Source organism: Thermobia domestica, chromosome 15, assembly GCF_964235325.1.
Source record: "Thermobia domestica chromosome 15, izTheDome1.hap1.1, whole genome shotgun sequence".
Lineage (NCBI taxonomy): Eukaryota > Metazoa > Arthropoda > Insecta > Zygentoma > Lepismatidae > Thermobia > Thermobia domestica.
Window position 1 is genome coordinate 161,685,948 of NC_137468.1, and position 16,019 is coordinate 161,701,966.

Here is a 16,019-nt window from a genome sequence, read left to right on the forward strand (position 1 = left end):
TGTTAAATGGTTAGGGTTAAATGGTTCACATAATAGTTAAATAAAAGTAATATAATATTATAAATTTTATATTTTATGGCTATTCCATAAAAGATAATTAGGATAAAAAGGTGAGTGATGAATATGAATGTAATAGTGATGATTATGATGATGAATAAGATTATGAAAATGATTTAGTTTTTATCATATTAATAGTGACTTTGATGGGGTGATCCCATAAAAGTCGTATACTAAGACAACACACTAATATATGTAGACAATGACAGGGGTGTACAAATATTAGCAGTTGTCTTAGGAAAATGAGTATGCTAATGTTGGTATATATAACATGAAAAAATATTATGAAAATGATCTAAAAAGTTTGGTGAAGATAAAAAAACGATACAGTATTTTTCTATATAAATAGGATGAGTATATATAATGTTAATTTTACTGGTGAGGAGATGAGGGAGATGTCGATTACAAAACTGAAACTAATGTGTAAAGTCAAAAAAATCCGTGACTATATTTCTTTAAATAAGAGTGAATTAATCAAAAAATCGAACAATATCAAAATGAACCAGATGAATTGAAAGTTATATACACAATGAAAGTTGATGAACTAAAAAACCATTGTAAAAGGAAGAGGATAAAAGGTTATTCCAGATCAAGAAGGGCTGAACTTATTGATCTTATTAAACAACATGAAGATGAACAAAACATATCACAATTTAGAAACATATTTCCATTTAAACAAGATGTTTTTGAAGAATCGAAACCACAACGAATACCAATTAAAGTAGAAACAAAGGAAACAGCAATACAGAAACGATTACAAACTATCACAATTGAAAACATAGGAGGATATAAAGATCCGGTGAAGTTTTTAAATATAAGTGGGAAAGTTATTATTAACAAAATCAAGGAAGAATTAAAGCACCACCCACTTAAAGTCAACCTTGTATTCATTTGTGATTATATTAAAGATAAAGAAGTACAAGAACGCAATTTTAAAACTATGAATGAAAGAATATTACAATCAAGTGACCTAGATGAATATATAACCCATGCTAAACAAAAACTATGTAGAGAGATGGAGGAATTTCAAGGTAGAGGCTCAGGATGGTCATTACATCAAATTAAATATTTAGAAATCAGACTAAATAAATATGTACCATTGAGAGCTTCATCCTATATTGACCTTCCTAAACCAATTAAAGATAAGAAAGCAATAGTTAATGTTCAAAATAAAGATAATAAATGTTTCTTGTATTCTATTGCAAGTTATTTAAAACCTATAGACCGCCAATCACATCCTCAACGACCTTCACATTATACAGAAATTGTGGATGAATTACAAAAGAAATATTGTAATAGTATTGAATTTCCCGTTCAGTTAAAAGATATAGTAAAGTTTGAAAAGAGAAGTAACATATCCATTAACGTGTATAGCTATGATGATGAATATAATATATACCCACTTTAAATCACAAAAGATAAGCAGGACAAACACGTCAATTTATTACATGTGAAAGATGAAAATAACGATCATTTTTGCTGGATAAAGGATCTATCGAGATTAATAAGAAGTCAAGTAACAAAGCATAAGGAGAAATTGTACTTCTGTGATAGGTGTTTAACAAGACATTTTAGAAATGAGATACAATTACAAGAACATGAGCTATATTGTAAGGAGCATGAATCTGTTAGAATAGAACTTCCAAAACCATATGACAATCAAATACAGTTCCAAAATTATAATAGATCATTGAGAGTACCATTTGCGATATATGCCGATTTTGAATGTTTGTTATGTAAAATGGAAGTAGAGCATAATTGTTCTAAAACTGTGAAGTATCAAAAGCATTTACCAATGAGTTTCTGTTATTATATTAAATATTCAAATGGTGTGTATAAAAGTCCTGTTAGTTATATTGGTTTAGATGCTGCAAAGGTGTTTGTGGAGAAGTTAAAACAAGAAGCAATAGAAATAAAGAAAATATATAACAAAAAGTTGAAATGGATAACCTAACTAATGATGAGAAAGAGAGATATAATAATTCCAATAGTTGTCATATATGTGAGAGAAACTTGAATGATTTACCACCAGCAGTTGAAAAACAAATAAATATGTTAAATAAGAAAATACAATTCGCTAAAGATAATGATAGCATGATTGAAAAGTTAGAAGAATGGAAACATGAATTAAGAAAACGTTTGAAGGAGATAAATATAAATAAAGCAAAAGTAAGAGATCATGATCATTTAACTGGAAAGTTTAGAGGTGCAGCTCATAGTTATTGTAACTTAAGCTATCGAAATCCTAATTTTATTCCAGTATTTATTCACAACTTAAGTGATTATGATACTCACCTGTTTGTTAAAGAACTTGCTTATGATAAGAATAAAATAAAACTTATTGCAAATAATGAGGAAAAATATATAACATACTCAAAATATGTAAAGGTTGATAAAAAGAGTAGGATCCATTTACGATTTCTAGATTCATTTAGGTTTATGTCAAGGAGTTTAGCAGAACTAGCAAATAACCTTACAAAAGAACAATATAGAGAAACGTCAAAGTACATCCTTAATGATTTGTTAGATTTAGTAATTAAAAAAGGTGTGTACCCATATGATTATATTGACTCAATTGAAAGATTAGAAGAAACAAAACTACCTTCAAAAGAAATGTTCTTTAATAAACTTACTAAAACCCACATCAGTGATGAAGATTATGAGCATGCGGAAAATGTTTGGAAGTCATTCAATATTAAAAATTTAGGAGAATATACAAAACTTTATAACAAGACAGATGTATTAATATTAGCTGATGTATTTGAAAGTTTTAGAGATGTGTGTTTAAAAGCATATGGTTTAGATCCTGCTTGGTATTTCACTGCTCCTGGTTTATCGTGGGATTCAATGTTAAAGATGACTAAGATCAAACTAGAAATGTTAACTATGACAAAATATTAATGATAGAAAAAGGTATAAGAGGTGGAATTTCACAATGTAGTAAGAGATATGTAAAAGCAAATAATAAGTATATGAAAAATTATAACAAAGACGAACCTTCAAAGCATTTAGCTTATCTAGATGCAAATAATTTATATGGATGGGCTATGAGTCAGTACATGCCCTACAAAGACTTTAAATGGGTTCAACCTTACATAAACATAATGAATATTCCAGATGATTCAGAAACTGGCTACATATTAGAAGTTGATTTAGAATATCCGAAATACTTACATGATAAACATTCAGATCTACCATTAGCTCCAGAAAATATGTGTCCACCAGGATCGAAACATTCAAAATTATTAACAACGCTTTACAATGAAGAAAGATACGTTATTCACTATAGAAACTTAAAACTATATATGTCACTTGGGATGATATTAAAGAAAATTCACAGAGTATTGGAGTTCAAACAATCAAACTGGTTAAAGGAATATATTGATCTAAATACAATTTTGAGAACAAGAGCTAAGAATGATTTCGAGAAAGATTTTTACAAGTTAATGAACAATAGCGTATTTGGCAAAACAATGGAAAATATTAGAAAGGGACCATCTATTACCTTAGAATGTGATCCAATGAGGGTGGAAAAGTTAATAGCGAAACCGAACTTTGATTACAGAACAATATTTACTGAAGATTTGTGTGCGATACATATGAAAAAAGAAAAATTGACCTTCAACAAACCTATATATGTTGGTATGAGTGTGCTAGATTTGTCAAAACTATTAATGTATGACTTCCATTACAACATTATGAAACCTAAATGTGATATTGATATAGGCTTATGTTATATGGATACTGATAGTTTTATATATGAAATTGATACAGATGACTTCTACAAAGACTTAAAGGAAATGGTTGATCTATTTGATACAAGTGAATATGGAAAGGATAATCAATATGGAATACCACTAGTAAACAAAAAAGTAGTAGGAAAGATGAAGGATGAAAACAATGGTAAAATAATGACAGAGTTTATTAGGTTAAGATCAAAGATGTATGCCTTTAGAGTTGAAGATAAAGAGAAGAAAAAAGCAAAAGGAATAACGAAATGTGTAGTAGCAAAAGAGTTACAATTTAATGATTATAAGCGAACCCTATTCAATGATACGAAAACATACAAAAATATAAATCTAATTCGAAGTTGTAAGCATGATGTGTATACCATAGTTGTAAATAAGCTAGCATTAGATTCAAGTGATGACAAAAGATATATACTAGAGGGTGGTGTAAGTATATTAGCTTGGGGGCATTATAAGATATAGTTAAAATGTATTTATGTGTAGTTTAGTTTTAGGTCATATTTAATTAACTTTTATGTGTGGTGTAGTTGATAGGTGTTAATGAGTAATTATGTATAGTTTAGTTTTAAGTAAAATTTAATTAACTTTTTTGTGTGGTGTAGTTGATAGGTGTTAGTGAGTAATTATGTGTAGTTTAGTTTTAAGTAAAATTTAATTAACTTTTTTGTGTGGTGTAGTTGATAGGTGTTAGTGAGTAATTATGTGTAGTTTAGTTTTAGGTAAAATTTATATTTTTAAGTCATGAAAGTTGGTTTTGTAATTTTATCCTTAGACATAAGCAACCAGTAATACATGAAAATAATTGTTTTGTAGTCTAGTATTTATATCCTGTTTACATTTCCTTAATACATTCTTAAATAGTGAAAATGTTTGATTTTTTATAATTTTATCCTTAGACATAGACAACCAGTAACGCGTTAGAAAAAATTATAAGAAAATAGAAACCATTTACCGTTTGAATTTTTAAAATCGATGAATATTTGGTGGTTATAACAAAATCAAAGATTCGGGAATTTTTTACGGGTTTATTTTTGAATTTTCGGGAAAATGTTATTCTTTAAAAAAGTCTTAGAATTGTGTATTGATTATGCCAGTATTTTTTATTTTTCAAAACTGACATAAATTAGCAGAGTTATTAAAATTCAAAATCGTATCCTTAAAGGTAGACAACCAGTTATGCACCAGAAGAATCACATCTTTAGTTCTATTATGAGGTCCGTTTGTATTTTCAAAATATATCTATAAATAAGGATAATATTAAGCATTTTCCATTTTGCCCCTGAATTTTCAAAGGTTTTGCAATCCCGCAATACTTGTTCCTGAAATTATGCAACCCGCAATGCACATAAGGGCTATTCAAAAATGCAATCAGAATGTTAAAATATTCAATAGGAACCAAGATATTGATAATCTTATTACTACTATATTTTGAATTTGCCGGCTAGATGATACAAAGAAAGAAAAGTATCCTTGCTAGATTAGCGCATGCATGTGGCACGTTTTGGAACTAAATACTGACTCTGTCGACAAGCATGCTAACGGCGAAGATGCATTCGCTTGAAAACTGATCGTTACGAGAGGAAAGTTGAGCGAAGAATGCTGCGCTCGAGCTATGCTTAGCTGTTAAATCCAATGTTAAGTATATGGGAGGCGAAGAATACAACGCCGTTACTTCGCTGTTAGTCATTCTCTCTCTGTTTCTATTGCACAAACCCCTCTGTCGTTCAAAGCTGATAAGTTGTGTTGGGTTGTATAAATAGAGGCGGCAAAATTCTAAATTCGTTATTTTTTATCCGATTTTGATAATTCAAACGACATTTAAAAGAGTATGTATCAGAGTTTAAAATGCAATTGTTCATTCTTGTTAAATGTTGTTAGATTTAGTGAATTTTTGTTTTTGTAATTAGATTTAGTGATTTTTTATTTTTGTAACTAGATATGGTGATTTTTTGGAACCAGATTTAGTGACATTTTGTAACCAGATTTAGTGATTTGTTGTTTTTGTAACTAGATTTAGTGATTTTTTGTAACTAGATTTGGTGATTTTTTGTAACTAGATTTAGTGATTTTTTGAACCAGATTTAGTGACTTTTTGTAACCAGATTTAGAGATTTTTATTTTTGTAACTAGATTTAGTGACTTTTTATAACCAGATTTAATGATTTTTTATAACCTGATTTAGTGATTTTTGAAGTCAAAACCGGTTATAACCAGATTTAGTGATTTTTTATAACTAGATTTAGTGATTTTTTGTTTTTGTAACCAAATTTAGGGATTTTTGAAGTCAAAACCGGTTATAACCAGATTTAGTGATTTTTGTAACAAGATTTAGTGATTTTTTTATAACTAGATTTAGTGATTTTTGAACCAGATTTAGTGATTTGTGAACCAGATTTAGTGACTTTTGAAGTCAAAACCGGTTATAACCTGATTTAATGATTTTTGAAGTCAAAACCGGTTATCACCAGATTTAGTGATTTTTTGTAACTAGATTTAGTGATAGAATGTGATAGAAGTTACTAAGAGTGAGATAAAAGTTATTTGATATGTGATAGAAGTTATTTGGGAGAGAGGAAGTGCGCTAGAAATTATTAGGGGGTAGATTAGAATTATTAGAATTGGTTAAAAGTTATTGGGGGGTGTTAGAAGTTATTGGGGATGATGAGGTGGCGCAGAATCCCCATCCCACCCCTACTCAGACAATATCAAAACCAGAGCAATTGTGTTGTTATTCCAGACATACTTAAACTTTTGTCTAGATCTTCAGACTGTACCATATCATAAGGGCCAGCCAATATGCAAGATGGTGAAACAGTGTGCCAAATGTCTAAGCATTTATTCGTTTGTCCGAACAGGAGAAAGAGAACATCATTGTACAGATTAGTTTTGTAATGTGTGTCGTAAACACGTTATGTCTACCCACCAATGCTACATGTTGCCTGATACGACTCAATTAAAGCCTGGAGTTCCATCAGTGTTACATGCCAAGAAGGCTATGATTGTCTTCTATGATATCGAAGCCACACAGGATACTTTCTTCGATGAAGACACGTTCATTCATAAACCCAATTTACTGGTGGCCCAACAAGTATGTTACAACTGTGTTCAAGATGAAGATATACATCATCCGTGTGAAGTTTGTGGACAGCGGGAACATATTTTTCAAGATGATCCGAACAATGCCTTTCTTGCGTATTTACATCAACCACGACCCAACATCAAACTTATTGTATCTTTGGCACATAACTCTAGGGGGTATGATGGTCATTTTATTCTTAAATCCTTAGTGGAAGAACATGAATTGAAACCTACTTCGATCTTGAATGGAGCAAAAATTTTAAGCATGAAAGTGAATCACTTATCGTTTTTTGACTCCTTAAATTTCATGCCAATGGCTTTAAGTAAATTATCCAAGGCATTTCATTTACCAGCGACCAAAGGATATTTTCTACACTTTTTAAATACTGCTGCAAATCAACCATATGTGGGAAAATTACCGGACATACATTAGTATGGTGCAGATGAAATGAAAGTGGATGAACGAGAGAAATTTATGACATGGTACAACGAACACCAGAACGACACGTTTATTTTTCAATAAGAATTGGTGAAATATTGTGTTCAGGACGTCAACATACTTCGAATGGCTTGTATATCTTTCATGACCACTTTTAAACAAGAAGCTCACGTTAATCTTTTCCTGGAGGCTATCACTTTGGCGAGTGCTTGTAATTTAGTATTTCGTCGAAATTTCTTAACACCCAATACCATTAGCATTCTTCCTGCACGAGGATACCGTCACAGAAATAATCAGTCACGGATTGCTTTGCAGTGGCTTGTCTACATGGAAGAAAAAGATGGACATCCAATTCTACATGCAGCAAGAGGAAAAGAAGTTTTTGTTGCTGATTTTCATCTGGACGGCTACTACAAACATCCCGACACTGAAGAGGAACACGTGTATGAATTTCAAGGTTGTAGGTTCCATGCCTGCCCTCTCTGTGACCCTACAGGCCGTGATCAGCCCATTTATGAGAACTCCGAGGAAACTATGAACTATCGCTACGAGAGAACACAGCGTAAAATGAAATTATTGCGATCCATGGAATATAAAGTACATGAAATGTGGGAATGTGAATTTCGTCAAGTGTTAAAATCCAATTCAGCATTGGCTTCTTCTTTAAGCACACATCTTTATACTAATAAGGCGCCGTTATATCCAAGAGATAGTTTGTATGGTGGCCGTGTTAATGCCATTAAACTGTAACACGTCGCAAATGAAAACGAATTCAATTTTTGGATATTGTTTCCTTGTCTAGATATGTCAATAAATGTGGACGGTATCCAATAGGGAACCCACGAATATATCTACAGGGAGATCCAGAAATGCCCGCCATTCAAGATGTCAACGATTTAGTCAAGTTAAAGATTTTGCCTAGCAGAAATGTCTTTCATCCAGTAGTGCCATTTCGCTCAAATAAGAAGTTGTTGTTTCCACTTTGTGCTTCTTGTGCCACAGCATTAAATCAAGATTCTCAATGTGCACATTCCGACAGTAAACGAAGTCTAACAGGAACGTGGGTGTCCTATGAAATTCAAAAAGCCATTGAACTTGGGTATCAAGTAATTTAAATTTACGAAATTTGGGATTACGACATCACCGTATATGATCCTGAAACCAAGACTGGCGGATTATTCAGCGAATACATCAACACTTTTTTGAAATCCAAGCTGGAAGCTTCTGGATGGCCGGCCAATTGCGTCACCGAAGAAGAAAAGCAACAGTACATTCAAATGGTACAACAACGTGAAGGCATAACTTTAGATGCAGCAAATATAATGACAATTTCAGCGTTTGAATGTACTTGCGAAACTCTGAATGCCTTCTGAGGACGACTCGCTATGAGAGACAATTTCAGCCAAACGACCATCATTAATGACCCCAAAGAACTGTATGAGAAATTAACTGCTCCAGATATACAAGTCAACCAAATTTTACCTTTTAATGATTCGTTGTTATACCTTTATTGGCAGTACGAAGATGATGTTCCAGTACAAAATCACAATGCTAATGTTGTCCTTGGAGCATTTATGACGTGTCAAACTTGTCTGGAACTCTACAAATATTTACAACTGCTGCAAGAAAGAGTACTATATTTCGATACAGATTCCGTGATATTCACACAACGACCATTAGAGCCCACAATAGAACCAGAAGTTTTTCTTGGTTCAATGTCAAATGAACTGGAATCAATTGGACCAAAAGCATACATTAAAAAATTCGTGTCTGGTGGCCCAAAACAATACGCTTTAGAAATCTACGACCCCGACACGAAATCAATCAGTTACGTACGCAAAATTCGTGGATTCACACTCAATGATACAGCAACCCAAAAGTTAAATTTCAATAGTTTGGAACAAATGATCGTCAATCAATCCAGTGAGAAAATCTCCATTAGCACGCCACACAAAATTTACAGAACCCAGGATCATCATCTTGGCACGAAACCTGAGGAAAAGAAGTACAATTTCAACTATTAAAACGCCGATTAATACCAGATACATACGAAACATTGCCCTATGGGTATAAAAAATCCAAAACAGAATAACAGCCATATTTTCCCTAATCCCACAAACATCACCTCCCAAAGATAGGCAAAAAGTCAACCTTAACACGAGCCATGCTTCAACGATGCACGAGTTCCTTCTGATGCTACAGCGGAGACAAACTCAGGTGCATAAGATGACATCATCTTGCAGAAACCAGTGGAGAAAAAAGGAATTCAGGTACGTCACATTTGCTTTTCTTTTTCTCACCCCACTCTCTCTTGATCAGTTAGTTTGTTCTTGTTAGACGTTAATAATCTCTTTTTCTTCTTTTACAGGAAACAAATAAATATTACCACGTATATTCATATGTTTTATTTTCTCTTTACAGAATTTGTACCCGTCACAGACACATCTTTCTTTGTAGAAAAATGAATGCACACAAACATGGAGTAAAAGACATTCTGTATTTTATTTCACCTGATAAAAATAAATGTACAGAAACAAAAAAAAGTAATTCTGTATTTTATTTCACATCCTAAAATCAAATTCTTTTTCTGTACTGTGATTTCTATTTGTTTCTCTGAATCAGTTTACCGGTAAATAAAATTTCTTAAAATATGTTGCGAAAAACTAATTTTTCGTTACTAAATTTTTGTTCACATCCTAAATCAAATTCTTTTCCTGCCGCAATTTCAATTTCTTTTTCTGAATCTGTTTACCGGTAAATAAATCAATGTTTTGCGAAAAAAATCAAAGATAAATTTTTGTTTCAGAACGTTTTGTTTTTTTGGTGTACGAAACAAAATTGTTTTCAAAAAAAATTTTTGTGTAGAAAAAATTGTTTCAGAAATTTTTTGTGTACGAAACAAAATTGTTTTCAGAAAAATTTTTGTGTACAAAAGAAAATTGTTTCAGAAAAAAAAATTGTGTTCAAAACAAAATTGTTTTCAGAAAAAAATTTTGTCTACAAAACAAAATTCTGTTTCAGAAATTTCTTTGTGTACGAAACAAAAATCAGTTTTCGTCAAGAAACCGCTCCGACTAAATGAATCAATTCATTCTGATAGTGTTGGCAACACTGAAAAATCGCGCGACCATTGTTACCGATTCATTGTTGTTACATCGAACAAAACTAGTCTCGAACAAACAATCCTAAAAGTCTGATTCATCTCTAAATACAGCCAACTAAACAATAAGGTTATGTTTACACTTTTTAATGCCAACGTTTAGCACTGAGTCACAAAGGTTTCCTTCAAGGTCAAAGTCGCACACGAAGTAAAAAAGATGACAACACAGACCTTCTATCTTTCTATATGAAACATAAACCTAGTGTAAAAACTGCTCGCACCGAAATATGTAATGTAACATAACCTGTTCATGTTCTTTTCATACGTGAAATTGCTCGCACCGAAGGTGGCATGGTGGCTCAGCGCTTATTTCTGATGTGTGAGGTCTCTGCTTCAATCCGCAAGCAAGTAAGTTTATGATGTGTTCTCATTTCATCATTTCTCATCATCATCCTTTCGATTAGCTTCGAGGGGACATTAAAATTTCCTAACACTAGCACCAAGAATCAAACTCGGGACCATTACATTGCCTATAACATAGTAATCAAGAAATTAAAATTTCTCAATGAGGCACAGTCGCTTAGCGCTTGTCTCTAATGTGTGAGGTCCCTGCTTAAATCCTCAGTCAAGTAAGTTCATGTTTTCCCCCTGTTTCGTCCTATCATTTCTCATCATCATTTCCCTTAGTCTCAAGGGGGCGTTAAACTTAAAATTTCCTGAAACTAGCACCAAGGATCGAACTCGAACGACTGCAATGTCTATAACATAATAATCAACATGTGTAAGGTATCCATGTTCATCCCTGAGGTGGAACGAAATGGATCACGAAGTACATATCAAATTTAAGGAAATAATCTTAAGTACACCTCCAAATAATCATATAACGTAATAAAGCTCCAAAATCAATCATTGATAATCATCAAAGGAAACGGACTATACATACAACCTATAAGGTAAGAAATAAAGATAACGATCTCCAAAATTTTATACCCATAAAAGAGAATAAATCGACCCCTTCGGTAGGTCTACCCCATAAAGGTGAAGAATATTAACACAAAAAGGCATGGCCTAACATCACGTGACCCCATGAAGTGATCCTAAAGGCAATACTAAGGTGGGCGCAGGGGCGTATCAAAGGGGATAAAAATAAGGTAGGCTATATATATATATATATATATATATATATATATATATATATATATATATATATATATATATATATATATATATATACCCTATAAGGTAAGAAAGGAAATAACATTCATCAAATTTATACCCATAAAAGGGAACAAAATAAATCCCTTCAGTGGGATTACCTCATACAGGCGGAGCGTAAAACTATGTAAACTAGAGGGGCCGGGGGCGCAAAATTTCGGCGGGCGTCACGCTCCAAGGGGCGCAAAAGTTAAAATCAGGTAACAAAATAAGCTATACATACACCTGTACTCCATCATAAGGTAACAATCCCCAAATATTATGCCATAAAATGAAACAAAATAAACCATAGGTGCAACTACCCCATAAAGGCGGACGGGGTGTGGCCTAGGGCGCCAAAGTTGAAATTAGATACCACAAGGTAAACTATACATACACCTGTATTCCATCAAAAGGTAACAATCTCCAAAATTTTATGCCGTAAAAGGAAACATATCAACCCCCTCGGTAAAACTACCCCATGAAGGCATGGCCTAATACCACGTAACCCAAAAAGGCGTAGCCTAACATCACGTGACCCTATGACGTCATACCACCCAACACCAAAATTGGCGCCGGGCGCCCGGGGCGCAAAATTATGGCGGTGGCGGCGGGCGCCATGCTCCAGGGGCGGGAATATTTAGATCAAGTCAGGCGCTTACTACTACTGAAATAAACAAGTGTTGTTCTCTGTATTAATATGATCACCTTTTGTTTCAAAACCAAAGGTCTATTCACACACAAAGCAGACACGGTTAGACAATATATTCACTCTGGTATCAAAATCTACTTTCCTTTGACATTTTACTATTAGAAAAAGCTCTTAAATTTGTCAAATTTACATACTATACATAGCAGAAATTCTATACTAACCAGTCACTGCCTTGTCTTGTTTTATTAGTATAAATTGAAGACCTTGGGGCAAAAACCCGTTAAATCCAAAAGTGAAAGTGTAAAGAAGATAGCTTCGCAAGGGTTTCTTTTCATCCGATTTTCTTCAAACTTGGCACATATATACTAGACCGAAAATAAATCAACACGTATTTTTTTTGTTTCTTTCGGAAAATATGTTAAAGAGGGCAAATTCCCCATTTTCAAAAAAGGGTCCGATTGATTAAAAAGCTACTTTAAAAAAACGAAACTCTGCCTATGCAAAGATGACTTAAAAGTAGGAAATACGGGTTTTGTCGTATTCGCCAGAATAGGGTTGCAGGGGCAATGCCCCCTTCGAAATGACAAAGAACCCCGAACAATCCCTATGGAAATTGGATGTCGAAGGAATTGCTTGAGACCGTGATACGGTGCAGAGTGTTCCTGAAAAAGACTGCTCAATGGGCACAGCCACGAATGACTGACCGTTTGTCCACTACAGGAGCACTTTTTTTTTTTTTTTGTGGAAAACAGCAAAAGATAACGACATTCTGGATTTCGGTAAAAATGTCTGAAACCGTATTATGATACTGAGAAAAAGTCTTAATGCGAATAACCACCAATCACTGATCGTTTGGCCACTAGGAGGCCACTTTTTTGAAAGCAGCCGAAGATAGTGATATTCTGGATTTCGATGAAAATGATTGAAACTGTGATACGATATATTTGTTGTGAATCTGAGAAAAAGCCTTAATAGGCACAACCACTAATCACTGACCGTTTGGCCACTACAGGGTCATTTTTTTGAAAACAGCAGAAGGTAACGTTATCCTGATTTCGGTGGAATTGCTTGAATCCGTGGATATGTTGTAGTCATTGAAATCCTGAAAAAAATCTCTACGGGCGCAGCCACAATTCACTAACCGTTTGGTTACTACAGGGCCACCGTTTCTTCTAAAATAAAAAAAGAACAGAAGGTAACGGTATTAAGGATTTCGGTGGAATTGCTTAAAACCGTGATATTGCGATCCTGAGAAAAAGTTTCAAGATACACAACCACCCAATACTGACTGTTTGGCCACTATAGAGACACTTTTTATAAACGAGCAGGAGCTAAAGGCATTCTCTATTTCTGTGTAATTGCTTGAAACCGTGATATGCTGTAGATATTGTGATCCTGAGAAAAAGTCTCAATGGACGCAACTATCAACCAGTTACCATTTGGCAACTACGGGGCCGCATTTTTTAAAACAGCAGAAGTAAGGATACTCTGGAATTTTGGTAGAATTGTATGAAAGCTCGAAAAGTTGTATCTCACAACCCGGAAAAGGAATGGAGAGAGTAGAGGCCAATATCATTTAAATATAGACAACATTCAGATGTTCATCTTGCGGGATAAAGGAAAATCCTGGGAAGCTCTAGACAATTTTTTCTTAGGATCATGACATCTAGAACATATCACAGTTTCCTTCATTTACACCGAAATAAAAAAAATATCGTTACACCCGGCTATTTTAAAAAATCTGGACCTGTAGTGGCCAACCGGCCAAAATTCGGTGGTTGTGTCCGTAAGACTTTTTCTCATGATGAGATCTTCAACATACCTTAGTTTTACTCAATCTTACCGAAATCCAGAACATAGTTATACTCGACCGTTTTCAAGAAAGTAGCCCTGTAGTGACCAAATGATTAGTGATTTTTGGTTGTGTCCATTGAGACATTTTTTTTCAGGGTGACAATATCTACAACATATCATGGTTTCTGTCATTTTGACCGAAATCCAGAATATCACTATCTTCGGCTCGGCTGCTTTCAGAAAAGTGGCCTCGTAGTGGCCAAACGGTCAGTGATTAATGGTTGTGCCCATTAAGAACTTCTCTCAGATTCACAACAAATATATCACAGTTTCAATCATTTTCATCGATATCTAGAATATCACTATCTTCGGCTACTTTTAAAAAAGTGACCTCCTAGTGACTAAACGATCAGTGAGTGGTGGTTATTCTCATTAAGACTTTTTCTCAGAATCACAATATCTACAACATATTACGGTTTCAGTCATTTTTACCGAAATCCAGAATGTCGTTTTTGGCTGTTTTCAAAAAAGTGGCCCTGTAGTGGCCAAATGGTCAGTGATTTGTGTTTGCGCCCATGGATACTTTTTCTTAGGAATACCATATCTACAACGTATCACGGTTTCGAGCAATTCAATCGACATCCAATTTCCGTAATGATGGTGCCGTTTCCTTTGTCATTTCGAAGGGAGCATTTCTGGCGAAAACGACAAAACCCGTATTTCCTACTTTGAAGTCATCTTTGCATAGGCAGAGTTTCGTTTCTTTAAAGTAGCCTTAATCAATCGGACCCTTTTTTGAAAAGGCGCCCTTTGCCCCTTCACATATTTTTCGAAAGAAACAAGAAACAAGATTTATTTTCGGTCTGGTATATATGTGCCAAGTTTGAAGCAAAAAAGCGAGCTAGTAATGAAAATCAGTTTTGGCGTAGGTTCAAACCCGACTCAGGAAAGTTTATTTTTCAATTTTCATAACACTTTTTTCATTAAAAAGCGTGCAGTTTTACTAGACGGATCAATAGTATAAGTAGTAGTAGTAGGAACGGGTTAGAAGCCCCGCAGGGGTTGGTTAAGTTCTGTTCTCGACATCAAATTGGCAAATTACAGACTTGTCCAATTTTTTCTGTACATTTCACATAACGAACTTAAAACAGGATAGCGCGAGAAAACAAGTACAGGGTAGCGCGCGAATACTGAAACGTTTGGGATCGGCAAGAATGCCTCCGAGAGGCCTGTTGTGTCTGTCTTTGCTTTAATTTTGCACACCACCTCTATTCTGCTTTTGCCAGTGGTACAATTTCCCGATTTTTCATTAAAGATTCTTTAAAATGTTTAGGAATATCAAATGAACAAAAGTGAAGTGTAATCACTTGCAACAAGTAAAGAAGCTTTAAACGAATATATCAATTTATTTCAAGGTCAGAAACTACACAAAATTTATGCCAAGTGTATAAAAGAACCGATAATAAGTTACAGCAACTGGGTACCAAAGAAAATATTAAACCAAATAAGTCACTTGAACAAAACGGTAATCTCCAAATTGCTAACTAGGTATTTTAATACGCAAACTTGTTAAGAAATTGGTAACTTAACTATGGGTGGGGAGTAATTTTTAAATTATGTAGTTCCTCGTTATGAAGTTTCTGCCATTCCCCATTCTCGTTCCTGTTTGGTCCGAATATTTGTCTCAGGATCTTGTTCTCAAATAGTTTCAGTCAGGGGTAAAAGTGGATTTGAAAAGGTAGAGGGACGTATGACATCACGCCGTACCTCGAGTTCCACCTCACTTTTAACCCTGCTTTCAGTCTACGTTCTTCCTTCAGAGTAAGCGACCATGTTTTACCATCACAACTATACAGAACAAGAGGCATGATTATTGTTTTATATATTTCAAGCCTCAATTTCCTCGACAGAATTCGCGACGACTAAGATTTTGAACTTTTTAGTAACACGAATTCC

General features: G+C 33.9%; 1 pseudogene; it reads left to right on the top strand.

Annotated features, from left to right (window-relative positions):
• The first annotated feature begins 1,072 nt into the window (after nt 1-1,072).
• LOC145671691 (uncharacterized) overlaps nt 1,073-16,019 on the top strand; it is a 33,292-nt pseudogene continuing 18,345 nt past the window's right edge.